General features: G+C 48.1%; 2 non-coding genes across 2 annotated transcripts; one reads left to right on the forward strand and one right to left on the reverse strand.

Moving 5' to 3' along the window:
- Positions 1-1,909: 1,909 nt before the first annotated feature.
- LOC119948524 lies at positions 1,910-2,047 on the reverse strand. The gene has a single exon (XR_005456914.1). It is a non-coding gene; the product is annotated as a small nucleolar RNA SNORA7 (small nucleolar RNA).
- Positions 2,048-12,719: 10,672 nt separating this feature from the next.
- On the forward strand, positions 12,720-12,857 carry LOC119948569. The gene has a single exon (XR_005456957.1). It is a non-coding gene; the product is annotated as a small nucleolar RNA SNORA7 (small nucleolar RNA).
- Positions 12,858-14,014: the final 1,157 nt, after the last annotated feature.

Genomic DNA, 14,014 nt, shown 5'->3' on the forward strand with positions numbered 1-14,014 from the left:
CAACTGCCTGGGCACATCACACACACACACTCTTCAAAAATAAAAATTTAGCTGCTGGAAACCTAGAATTATTCTAGAGAGTAAGCCCATTGTTGGGTAGGGATTGTCTCCGTCTGTTGCCGAATTGTACTTTCCAAGTGCTTAGTACAGTGCTCTGCACACAGTAAGCGCTCAATAAATACGGTTGAATGAATGAACCATTTGCTGTAACTGCCTGGACACATCACACACACACACACACACACTTCAAGAATAAAAATTTAGCAGCTGGAAGCCTAGAATTATTCAAGAGAGTAAGGATTTGCTGTAGCTGCCTGAACACATTTCACTCACACAGACACACACAATTCTAGAATAAAAGTACAAATAAAAATTTAGCCGCTGAAAGCCTAGAATTATTCTAGAGAGTAAGGATTTGCTCTGTCTGAACACATCGCAGACTCACACAAATGCACACACACTCTCTCGATTCAGGAATAAAATGCCACTGCTGGAAGGCCATGGACTCCATGGGCTTGGAGGACTCTGGGTTCAGTTGGTAGGAGAGTGTCCCCAATACAGTTGTGTGAGGGTACACACAATACAGTTGTGAGTGTCCCCAATACAGTTGTGTGGCCCTTCAGTCACTCTCTTCAGGGGCTTAGTATGGTGCTTGGCACATAGTACGTGCTTAACGAGAAGCAGCGTGGCTCAGTGGAAGGAGCCCGGGCTTTGGAGTCAGAGGTCACGGGTTCAAATTCCGGCTCCGCCAACTGCCAGCTGTGTGACTTTGGGCAAGTCACTTAACTTCTCTGTGCCTCAGTTACCTCCTCTGTAAAATGGGGATTAAAACTGTGAGCTCCCTGTGGGACAACCTGATCACCTTGGACCCTCCCCAGCACTTAGAACAGTGCTTTGCACATAGTAAGCGCTTAACAAATACCATCATTATTATTATTATTATTAACCAATACCATCATTAATTAATTAGGTGACTTAACCTCTGATTCAGCCAAGAGTACCCAAAAGCAGGAGGAGGAGGGAGTGATTAGAAGGGGGAAGTGGTAATATCGGTAATTGGGTGGGGCCGGTACAGGTTTTCAATGACTGGGAGTGGTCTAATGATTCGCAAAAACTAAATCTGAGGTTGGGAGTAGGTATTGTAGATGCAGTGTCCATTTCCCTAGAATCTCAATCATATTCATTCAGTCGTATTTATTGAGTGCTTACTGGGTGCAGAGCACTGTACTAAGTGCTTGGAAAGTACAATATATACTGCATGCCACCGACTGTTCTACAACACACTCTTCACCGTTTCCATTGGCTTACTCGTCAGCAGGTTAGCTTACTTATCAATCAATCAATCGCATTCACTGATTGTTTACTGTTTGCAGAGCACACTCTTGGGAGAGTACAATATAACAGAATTGGTAGACACGTTTCCTGACCACAGTGAGCTTTATAGTGTAGAAGGGGAGAGTCAACAGAGTTAGGTGGGAAGGTCTTGAGTGGACTTTGGGACCAACACCTTATATCACCCGATTTTGATTGGCATGGTTTCCTCTGATGGCTCCTCTCTTCCCATTCATATCCATTCCCCGACTGTCAAGTGTATTTGGCTCGAGTTTCAATTAGTGGTATAAAATCAGACCTACCTCCGGTAAGGGCACAGCAGACTTGAAGTAACGAGCGGTCTTGTCTTGACTTGTCTTATGCCGTCGAGTCGTTTCCGGCCCATAGCGACACCACGGACGCATCTCTCCCAGGACGCCCCGCTCTCCATCTGCAATCGCTCTGGTAGTGGATCCATAGAGTTTTCTTGGTAAAAATACGGAAGCGGTTTAACCATTGCCTCCTTCCACGCAGTAAACTCGAGTCTCCCCCCTCGACTCTCTCCCGTGCGGCTGCTGCCCAGCATGGGTGAGTTTTGACTTGTAGCAGATGGCCTTCCACTCGCTAGCCACTGGCCAAGCTAGGAATGGAATGGATAGGCCTCTGCCTGACTCTCCCTCCTTTAGCCGAGACTGGTAGGGCACTGGAAACTATCCAGGTATGACCCTGAGAGGGGAACTAGAGGTACCTCCTTAGAAAAACTCTTAGGCTTATTCAAATCACTATTGGCTACAATAGAGGTTACGGAACCCCAAGGCAAGAGTACACAAACAAATTACACTCGATTTTTTTTGTGAGGGGCCTGCAAAGAAAATTGAGACCATGCTTTTTTTTGTTTGCTTTTAGCTGTTACAAACTGTGTTCACATGCACTGTCAGATTACAGGAAATCAGCAAGTGTCGTTCTGGTTCAGCCTGTTTAGCCCTGCTATTATAAAATAAAACAGCTTGCTGACTCCTAACGTGACCACCGAGCCATCGGAAGAAAGGCGGGGAAGAGAAGGGGGGTGCTTTTCACAAGCCCCTTGGAAAAATTCTTTTCCAGATGACAGTGGAAAAGGGCAAAGACTGTTTCAGAAGCTGGCGACAGCATCCACTGGTCGAGGGTTGGGACATGAGGCGTGATATCGTCCCCATAGATTTGCTTGCAAATGCCCAGTGCTTTGAACTGGCCCCAGACTGTGGCATCTAGGTATTAAGTGAGACTGAGAGGGTGAGTCATTCCCCTCAGAGTTCCCAGACAGGGAGAGTTGCGGGATTGTTCTGAACCTGGTCCAGCCAGACAAGCTTAGAGTTGGTACTAGCCTGACCTTGCTCCTCAGAGCTGGGCTGAGATTCGGGGGCCGGGCCTAGCCCATTCAGAGCTCTCGTCCCGACATTTGCCGAGAACTCTCGGTTAGGCTGACTCAGAATTTAAGACCGTGGAGCGGTGCCATTTGCTGAGTCGGACCAATGGTCCAGTCAGGCCGGGACTCTATCTCCGGCACTGGTTAACAGCCAGACGGCGCTGAAATCTGCCCTTTCCTCTCCATCCAAATTGTTACCACGATGACAGAAGCACTTGCCCTAACCCGACTTGATTACTGCATCTGCCTCCTCGCTGACCTCCCTGCCTCCTGTCTCTCCCCACTCCAGGCCATAATTCACTCCGCTGCCGGGATCGTTTTTCCAAAAAACATTCAGTCCACATCTTTCCACTTCACAAGAACCTCCAGTGGTTGCCCACCCGGCTCCGCGTCAAACGGAAACCCCTTACCATTGCTTTAAAGCACTCAATCAGCTCGCCCCCTCCTACCTTACCTCACTGATCTCCTCCTACAACTCAGCCGACACATTTCGCTCCTCTAAGCGCTAGCTTCGCTTAGTGCCCGGATCTCATCTATCTCGCCACCGATCCCTTTCCCATGTCCTCCCCCTAGTCTGGAATTCCCTCCCCTTCCAAATACACCGGACCACTACTCTCTCCACCTTTAAAGTCTTTTTAAGGTCACGTCTCCTCCAAGAGGACTTCTCCAATTAACTCCTCTTCTCCCTCTACTTTCTGTGTCGTCTACGTGCTTGGATCTGTTGCTTCTCCGCATTTGCTATTCACCCCACCCTCAACCCCTCAGCGCTTATGTACATATCTTTAAATTATATATTATAGATCGTTTATTTACATTAACGTCTGTCGCCCCTTCCAGACTGTAAGTTCGCTGTGGGCAGGGAACGTCTCTGCCAACTCTGTTGCACAGTACTCTCCCAAGCGCTTAGTACAGCATATAGTAAGAGCTCATTAAATATTCATTCATTCAATTCAGTCCATTGTATTCATTGAGCGCTTACTGTGTGCAGAGCACTGTACTAAGTGCTTGGAAAGTACAATTCGGCAACAGATAGAGACAATCCCTACCCAACAACAGGCTCACAGTCTACAAGTGCGAGACAGACAACAAAACAAAACAAGAAGACAGGCGTCAATACTATCAAAATAGATAGATAGAATTATAGATATATACACATTAATAAAATAAAGAGTAATAATATGTACAAATATACACAGGTGCTGTGGGGGGAAGGGGGTGGAGCAGAGGGAGGGAGTAGGGGCGATGGGGAGGGGAGGAGGAGCAGAGGAAAAGGGGGGCTCAATCTTGGAAGGCCTCCTGGAGGAGGTGAGCTCTCAGTAGGGCTTTGAAGGGGGGAAGTGTGATTGTTTGGCAGATTTGAGGAGGGAGGACATTCCAGTTCAGAGGTAGGACGTGTTCCAGGGGTCGACGGAGGGACAGGCGAGAACAAGGCACAGTGAGAAGTTTAGCACGAGAGGAGCAGAGTGTGCGGGCTGGGATGTAGAAGGAAAGAAGGGAGGTGAGGTAGGAGGGGGCAAGGTGATGGAGAGCTTCGAAGCCGAGAGTGAGGAGCTTTTGCTTCATGCGAAGGTTGATAGGCAACCGCTGGAGATTTTTGAGGAGGGACGTGACATGCCCAGAGCGTTTCTGTAGAAAGATAATCCGGGCAGCAAAGTATAGACTGAAGTGGGGAGAGACAGGAGAGACAGGAGGATGGGAGATCAGAAATGCTATTGATGACGATGATGATGATGAAGATGATGATGACTCTCCGGTAGTTGGCTATCTCTAGACAGAGATTAGGCATTTTGTGAGGTGCCTTTCCCAACAGACTTTAAGCCCGGTGGATTGGCCTGATTAACTTGTACCTGCCCCAGCGTTTAGAACAGCGCTTGGTCCATAGTAAGCGCTTAGCAAGTACCATAATAATAACAAGTACCATAATTATAATCAGCCCTCTTGACCTGAGTTAAGACCCTTCTCAAAATGCCTATCAGACTCAGGCAATAGCTTGATAATAGCTGATAATAGTATTATCAGGCTTCCTGACCCCGCTGGGAACTGAGGGCAAGCAGAGAACTACTACTGCTTTTTTTTTCAAATGGAGAAACTGAGGTATACAAGGCCTGTGAAGTTTAGGGGCTTACTCAGTTAAGGTACCCACTGCATTGCTTTTTGATTCACGAAAGATTCTTCATCAAAGGCCACTGTAGAACATGTGCCTTTCATTGAGTTATATTTGGTTCTGTTAAGATATGTGAAAATGAATCCTCTTTGCTTATTATTCAGACATTTGATTGAATTTAAAGGAAGGTAAATGTCCCTCATCTTTGGCTCACTCTTGGCTGTCACTTTGAAAATTTAACTTACGAATTTAGATGTTCGGTACTAGATGTAGCTGTTCTGAAGAATACTAATGGGTTTATAAAACAGACACGTTCCTAGGAAGACATATTATGATCGGAGAACGATTTGTTTCTTTTATGAAGAGGGCAGAGTTCCCGAACGGTGCTTTGTTGAGAGGATGAAACTTGGGGAAGATTCTAAGGGAAAAAACCAAATAAGTGCTGTTGAGCCGCATCCATGATCTGTGGAATCATCCAAAAGTCTTGGCTCTGGCCAAGACCTCTGACAGACTTATCACTCCAGGCCTCCCGCATTTACTCGTCCAACTCCACACTTCCCTCTCATCATCCCTCCAGTGGCAACAGGCTCAGATCTCTGGCCATGAACTCCGCACCCTGGTCTGCGCCCTCGTCCCACATCCATCTGGACGAGGGCTATGAAGGGACTTCAAAGGAAAATTCCCCTAGGAAAGCCAAGCTACTGGGTTTCCCGTCCTCTTGTGAGCACACTCAGAACTGGCAGCTTTCACGGATCACGATCTACCGCGGGAGAACAGCGATGGGCCTTTGGCTTTGACTTCACTTGAGTCTGATGCAAAGCAGCCTTGATACATCAAATGCCTTAATTAGAGGAAAACTGGCGAGCAGCGTACGGATAGCTTTGGTTCAACTGATTTTAGGAGACTCGGTGACCCAATTAGATATACAGCTGCCCTGCAAGTTCAAGGATGACATGAAAAATGGTAGGAGCATTTATTAAATAGTTATGTGCAAAGCGTCTTGTCTAATCCCCAACTGTGTATTCTTTCCCAGGGCGTAGTACAGCGCTCTGCCCATAGTAAGCACTTAATAATTACCATTACTTCTACTAAGTAGAAGCATCATGGTGCAGGGGGTAACGGGTTCTAATCCCAGCACCACCACTTGTCTGCTGTGTGACCTTGGGCAAGTCACTTCACTTCTCTGGGCCTCGGTTACCTCATCTGGAAAATGGGGATTGAGACTGTGAGCCCTACGTGAGACAGGTATTGTATCCAACCTGATCTGCTTGTATCCACTCCAGCGCTTAGTACAGTGCCTGGTCCTAGTAAACGCTTAACAAATACCATAATCATTACTAAGTGGTAGGAAAGAAGTACCGGGATGAGATCTAGAAATGGTCCTTGGTTCCCAAGCAGCTCACGAACTAAGAATAAGAAGGATCGGTGACAGACACTTAAGGAAAAAAATACATACGACACAAGGATGACGATAAACACGAACGGAGCGACAGGATTTCAGGCTCCTCTCGGCTCAGACCTACAGTCACTGAAGTGTCTGCCATGGCAGTGGCCTTCCCAGAGTCCTGCCTGGGCTGCAGCAGGGGCTGATAGGATTCCTGGTGCCATGAGGATAGAGAAGTCTCTTTCTCCCATAGTTGGGCCCTGGAGGTTGACCATAAAGGGAGCGATGGATGGCAAACGCTGCTGTCCCTGTTCAAATCCTTCCCCCGCATTACCTGGAAAGGGAGATGCGAGCAACAGTGCCACGTGACTCGGCCTCCAACCCACAGGATAGCTGAGCTGCCTATTTTTATGGCATTTGTTAAAAACTCACTGTGTGTCATACACTGTTCTAAGCAAATGGGGCTCACAGTCTAAGAAGGAGGGAGAACAGGTATTGAAGCCCTATTTTACAGTTGAGACAACTGAGGTACTTGCCCAAGGTCATACAGCAAGCAATTAACCAGAACCGGGATTAGAACCCAGGTCCCTCTGTCTCCCAGGCCACGTTGCTTCTCAACTGCATCACCCATGTCCCTCGGCCTGACCTGCCTTGCGCTCCAACGTGGCGGGAATCACAGAAACAGTAGCAGTGCACGAACCCCCGGATGGAAATTTCTATATTATCATTATCATCATTTTATTGATGACTGTAACCCCCTCTGGAGTGTAAGCTCACTGTGGGCAGAGAACATGCTTACCAACTCTGTTGTATTGTTCTCTCCCAGGTGTTTAGTACAGTGCTCTGCACACTGCAGGCGCTCAAGAAATACTGATGATGATGATGACGACGATGATTATGGAGTGGCTGCTACTCCCTCCCTCTGTGGGACCTCTATCCCAACCCGCCTTGCTCCAACTCGGGCTCTAGCCTGCCGCCACCACAAAATGAAGACCACTGGCAGGCCGTAGCTGTGCCTGTGGTTCTAGCTGTTGGACTTTGAGCCACAAAAAGTCCGAAACGCCGCTCTTCTAGCCTCGGTGCCCTCCTGCTTTTTTTCCATATTATTTTTGTATTTATCTTGGTCCTTACCTTTTATGTTGCTTTTGTTCTTTGATTGCTTCCTTATACGTGTCTGTGACCAGTCCCTTCTTTCCCTTTATTATTGGAGCGCGAGCCCCTTGAAGGCCAGGGACAGTATCCAAGTCTCACCTGTGTATTCTTTGTGCTTAGCACAGTGCTTTGTTCAAGATAAGCATTTAATACATACTACTATGACTACTCCATTAGTGACAGTCAGCTTCTTCCAGGAGCCCAGTTCAGAGCAGATCAAAGATGAAGTGTCTTTTTCATCGACCGTGGGATTTGGGCAGTGTCGGTTGGATCCCGACAGACTAAGTAGGAGATTTCTAAAGGGTCCCTATTCCGGTATTTTGGTGGCTAGGACCCAATTACACACCTTCTCTCTCTATTTTTCCCAATGTCAACGGTGAAGAAGCAGAGTTGGCACTGACAAACAGCATCTTGCATTCCCTCCGTCTCAAGGATATGCTTCCCTACCAGCGCTGAGCAGTCGAGCATTCTTTTTTTTCTTTTGGTATGCTTTTTGTTAAGTGCTTACTATGCGCCAGGCACTGTACTAAGCGCTGGGGTAGATATAAGCTAATCAGGTTGGACACAGTCCCTGTCCCACATGGGGCTCACATTTCACAGACGAGGGAACTGAGGCACAGAGAAGTTGTGACTTCCCCAAGGTCACACACATTCACTGGTAATGCTGAAAGCAGAAGGTAACCTTCCTCCTCCTGCTTCTGCAAGCACTCCTTCCCACTACTTTCCCTCTCCCGAAGACTCACTGTGAAAGGAAGAGAAGTCGGCCCCCTTATTGCCCCCCAATGCCCTCCCAATACAACCCCCCCAATCCCTCTCTACCTTCTTTTGAAGTCCACTCCATCTGTCTCTACCCCCTACTCCAATTACTCATCGTCATTATTTACCACCCCCAGGACCCACCTCCAACTTCCTGAACCATTTCGACCCCTTCCTCACTTTCCTTCTCTGTCTCCGTCCCTACGCTGATCCTCGGAGATGTAAAGATCATGTGGATTTTCCCACCAACCTTTCCACGTCCCACTTTCTGCCTCCTCTCACTCCTCAACTCCAGTGACCTCCTGGTCCTCCCCAGTCATCCAGTCAGCAACTTGGACGTAAGTTTGATCTCTTCATTTCCAGTCACTATAAAATCCCCACTCACCAATCTGAAATTTCTCTGACTGCAACCTCCTGACCTGCCCTCTCTCCCACACTTCCCCTTCCCTGCAAATATGTCTTGTCCGTTTGCCCACCCAAACCTCCAATCTTGACCCCCATTCCATGCTTCTTCCGCTCTTGTGCACGAGTTGTGGAGTGCCGTTGATAGAAACCTAGACACCAGTGCTGTCCTCATCCATCTCAAATTCATTCTTACCTCTTGTAATTCTGCCCTATCCTTATTGTCTTCCACGCTCATTGCCCACGACAGCTGCTTCAGACTTTTAACTCCCTCCTCAAACCCCTGTCCCCTCACTGCCAACATCTCTTGCCCCGACGAGCCAGCCACATGCTTCATCGATAAAATTGAAAGCATTAGGGTGGTTTCCCTAGAATCTCCCTTGCTCCTCTACAGTCCCTTCCTCCTCCTGCCCCTCTTCAACTCTCTCATCTTTCCCAGAAGTTTCTCAGGAGGAGATCACCTGCCTTCTCTCAAATTCTACCCCCTCCACCTGTGCTTCTGATCCCATCCCTTCTTACCTCATCAAAGCAATAGCCCCCTCCCTCCTGCCCTCCCTGGCTGCCGTCTTCAGCTGCTCACTTTCTGGTAGCTTCTGTCCCACTCCTTTCAAACAGTCCCAATAATAATAATCCCCCAAATAATATAACAACAATATAACAATGATGATAATTATCGTTATTACGGTGCGTGTTAAGCCCTTACTATGTACCAAGCACTGTTCGAAGCACTGGGGTAGATACAAGTTAATCAGGTTGGACACAGTCTCTGTCTCACATGGGACTTACACTCTTAATCCCCATTTTATAGATGAGGTAACTGAGGGCTTAGAGAAGTGAAGTAACTTGCCCAAGGTCACACAGCTGACATGTGGTGGAGGCAGGATTAGAACCCAGGTCCTTCTAATTTCCAAGCGCGCACTCTATCTACTAAGCCACGCTGCTTCTCAAGTTTCCCCCGTCCTAAAAAAAACCCCTCCCTTCGACCCCTCAAGCACCCTCCAGTTATCTCCCTCCTCCCATTCCTCTCCAAACTCTTTGAGCAAATTGTCTACACCCGCTGCCTCCTCTTTCTCTCTTTCAATTCTCTCCTCGCCCCTCTGCAATCTGACTTCTGCCCCCTCCACTCCATGGAAACGGCCCTCTTTAAGGTCATTAATGACCTCCTTCTTGCCAGATCGAATGGCCACTACTCCATCCTAATCCTCCTCCACCTCTCTGCTGCCTTCGACACAGTGGACCAACCCCTTTCGGAAACATTAGCTCACCTTTCTGTCAATGACACTGGTCCCTCCTGGTTTCTCCTCCTATCTCTCTGTCTGCTTCTTCTCAGTGTCTTTCCCGGGCTCGTTCTCTGCCTCTCGCCCCCTTACTGTGGGGGTCCCTCGAGGCTCAGTTTTGGGTCCCCCTTCTATTCTCCATCTACGTCCACTCCCTTGGAGAACTCAGTGGCTCCCAAGGCTTCGACTACCATCTCTATGAGAATGGTTCCCAGATTTACCTTTCCAGCCCTGACCTCTCTCCTCCTCTGCAGTCTCCCATTTCCTCGTGCCTTCTGGACATCTCTACTTGGATGTTCTGCCGACATCTCAGACGTAACATGCCCAAACAGAATTCCTCGTTTTTCCCCCCAAACCCTGTTCTCCCCCTAACTTTCTTATCCCTATAGATAGCACTACTATCCTCTCTGTCTCACAAGCCTGTGACCTTGGCATTATCCTTGACTCATCTTTCTCATTCAATACACACATTTGATCTGTCATGACATCCTGAACCCTCGACCCTCACAACATCGCTAAAATCCACCCTCTTCCTCTCCATCCAAACTGCTGATATTTTAATCCACGCACTTATTATATCCACCTTGATTACCACATCAGCGTCCTCACTGACCTCCCTGCCTCCTGTCTCTCCCCTCTCTGGTTCACACTTCACTCTGCTGCCTGGATCGCTTTTCTGAAAAATCATTCAGCCCATCTCGCCCCCACCTCTCAAAAACTGCCAATGGCTGCCCATCCACCTCTGAATCAGACAGAAATTCCTTACCATTGGCTTTACCATTGGCTTTTACCATTGGTTCGAATCCCGGCTCCGCCACATGTCTGCTGTGTGACCTTGGGCAAGTCACTTAACTTATCTGAGCCTCAGTTACCTCATCTGTAAAATGGGGATGAAGACTGTGAGCCCCGCCGTGGGACAACCTCATCACCTTGTATCCCCCCCAGCGCTTAGAACAGTGCTTTGCACATCATAAGCGTTTAACAAATGCCATTATTATTATTATTATTATTAAGTCATTCATACAGCTCTCTCCCTCCTACCTAACCTCACTGATGGCCGACTACAACCCAGCCAGTAAACTCCACTCTTCTAACACCAACCTACTCACTGTACCTCGATCCCATCTATCCCACCCCTGACCCCTCGGCCACAGCTGGGAACTCCATCCTCTTTCATATACGACATTCCACCACTCTCCCAACCTTACAAACCTTTCAAGATGTTTCAGGTCGGAAGGTCATGGGCTCTAATTCCGGCTCCGCCACTTGTCTGCTGGGTGACCTTGGGCAAGTCGCTTCACTTCTCTGGGCCTCGGTTACCTCATCTGGAAAATGGGGATTGACACTGTGAGCCCTACGTGGGACAGGGACTGTGTCCCACCCAATTTGCTTGTATCCACCCTAGCACATAGTATGCGCTTAACGAATACCATAATTCTTCTTCTTATTATTCAAATGACACGTCTCCTCCAAAAGGCCTTCCCAAACTAAGCCTTTTATTTCCTGTATCCACCCTCCCTTCTGCATCGACTGTGCACTTTGGCTGTTTACCCCTTAAGCATTTTGATTCTCATTCCAGCCCCCCATTTCTTATGTAAATATTCTTATACTTTACTATTTCCCCTATCCCTAATCCATTTTAATGTCTGGTCTTCCCCTGTAGACTGTAAGCTTCTTATGGGCAGGGAACATGTTTACCAACTCTGTTGGATTGTAATAATAATAATAATGATGGTAATTTTTAAGCGCTTACTATGTGCAAAGCACTGTTCTAAGTGCGGGGGAGGTTACAAGGTGATCAGGTTGTCCCACGGGGGGCTCACAGTCTTAATACTTCATACTTCATGCTGCTGCCCGGATTATCTTTGTCCAGAAACGCTCTGGGCATATTACTCCCCTCCTCAAAAATCTCCAGTGGCTACCAATCAATCTGCGCATCAGGCAGAAACTCCTCACCTTGGGCTTCAAGGCTGTCCATCACCTCGCCCCCTCCTACCTCTCCTCCCTTCTCTCCTTCTCCAGCCCAGCCCGCACCCTCCGCTCCTCTGCCGCTAATCTCCTCACCGTACCTCATTCTCGCCTGTCCCGCCGTCGACCGCCGGCCCACATCATCCCCCGGGCCTGGAATGCCCTCCCTCTGCTCATCCGCCAAGCTAGCTCTCTTCCTCCCTTCAAGGCCCTACTGAGAGCTCACCTCCTCCAGGAGGCCTTCCCACACTGAGCCCCTTCCTTCCTCTCCCCCTCGTCCCCCTCTCCATCCCCCCCATCTTACCTCCTTCCCTTCCCCACAGCACCTGTATATATGTATATATGGTTGTACATATTTATTACTCTATTTATTTATTTATTTATTTATTTTACTTGTACATTTCTATCCTATTTATTTTATTTTGTTGGTATGTTTGGTTCTGTTCTCTGTCTCCCCCTTTTAGACTGTGAGCCCACTGTTGGGTAGGGACTGTCTCTATGTGTTGCCAATTTGTACTTCCCAAGCGCTTAGTACAGTGCTCTGCACATAGTAAGCGCTCAATAAATACGATTGATTGATTGATTGATATTTTATATACTCCTAGGGTGTCCTGCTTTCCTTCCACTGATACTAATCTTGCCACTAATCTACTAATCTTGCCACAATACCTTTCAATGGAACATGAGAAGCAGCGTGGCTCAGTGGAAAGAACCCGGGCTTTGGAGTCGGAGGTCATGGGTTCAAATCCCAGCTCTGCCAAGTATCAGCTGTGCGACTTTGGGCAAGTCACTTAACTTCTCTAGGCCTCAGTTACCTCATCTGTAAAATGGGGATGATGCTATATCTTCCCCCCTGCTCGGCACATAGAAAGCATTTTATATGATAATAATTGTTAGTAATTTACTATGTGCCAAGCACTGTACTAAGGGCTGGGATAGATACATGCTAATCGAGTCCCACCCATCTCGGGGTCACACCTGGAGCGTTTCCAGTCTTCTACCAGTCTTGGCTACGGGAGGAAGAGTCAAGCAGAGGCCTACCCATTCCATTCCTAGCTTGGCCAGTGGCTAGCGAGTGGAAGGCCATCTGCAGCAAGTCAAAACTCACCTGTGCCGGACAGCAGCGGCACGGAAGAGAGTCGAGGGCGGAGACTCAAGTTTACTACGCGGAAGGAGGCGATGGTAAACCACTTTCGTATTTTTACCAAGAAAACTCTACGGAAACCAGAACGGCTGCAGATGGAGGTGGGGGGTTCTGGGAGAGATGCGTCCGTGGAGTCGCTATGGGTCGGAGACGACGCGACGGCACAAGACGAGACGACCAGGAGGGAGATCAGGCATTGAATCCCCATGTTGCGGATGAGGGAACTGAGGCACAGAGAAGTGAAGTGACTTGCCCCAGGTCACCCAACAGACCAGTGGCAGAGCCAGAATTAGAACCCAGCTTCTCGGATTCCCAGGCCCTTGCTCTTGCCACCAGGTCATACTGCTTCTTCCTTTACAAATACCACAATTTTTATTGTGGCACATTTGCCAATGTGGCTATTATTCCATATTTATTGGCCATTAACAATAGGCTGGCCTCTGTTCAAAGTGTTAATTTTGACTTTCCTACTCACATCGAGATGGGAATCGGGGAGGAGAGTCGTGAGGGTGGCCTCCCTTTAAGAAGTATTGATCAGTTTATCAAGGAAGACCCAGAAAATCAAAGCTTTCCCTTGTACTAATCCAAACCAGGCATGAAAAAGGGGGGGGGGGGGGGAGTTTAATAATAATAATAATGATGGCATTTATTAAGCGCTTGCTATGTGCAAAGCACTGTTCTAAGCACTGGGGAGGTTACAAGGCGATCAGGTTGTCCCACGGGCGGGCTCACAGTCTTAATCCCCATTTTCCAGATGAGGCAACTGAGGCACAGAGAAGTGAAGTGACTTGCCCAAAGTCACACAGCTGACGGTTGGCGGAGCCGGGATTTGAACCCATGACCTCTGACTCCAAAGCCCGGGCTCTTTCCACTGAGCCACGCTGCTTCTTAACAGAATTCTTAATAATATAATTCTAATTCTTCTATAATAGAATTATAGCCATAGACACAGCATTAATAAAATAAATAGAGTAATAAATATGTACAAATATACACAAGTGCTGTGGGGAGGGGAGAGGGAGGAGCAGGGGAAGGGGGGGCTCAGTCTGGGAAGGCTTCCTGGAGGACGTGAGCTCTCAGTAGGGCTTGGAAGGGAGGAAGAGAGCTAGTT

The sequence above is a fragment of the Tachyglossus aculeatus genome, chromosome X4, assembly GCF_015852505.1.
Source record: "Tachyglossus aculeatus isolate mTacAcu1 chromosome X4, mTacAcu1.pri, whole genome shotgun sequence".
Lineage (NCBI taxonomy): Eukaryota > Metazoa > Chordata > Mammalia > Monotremata > Tachyglossidae > Tachyglossus > Tachyglossus aculeatus.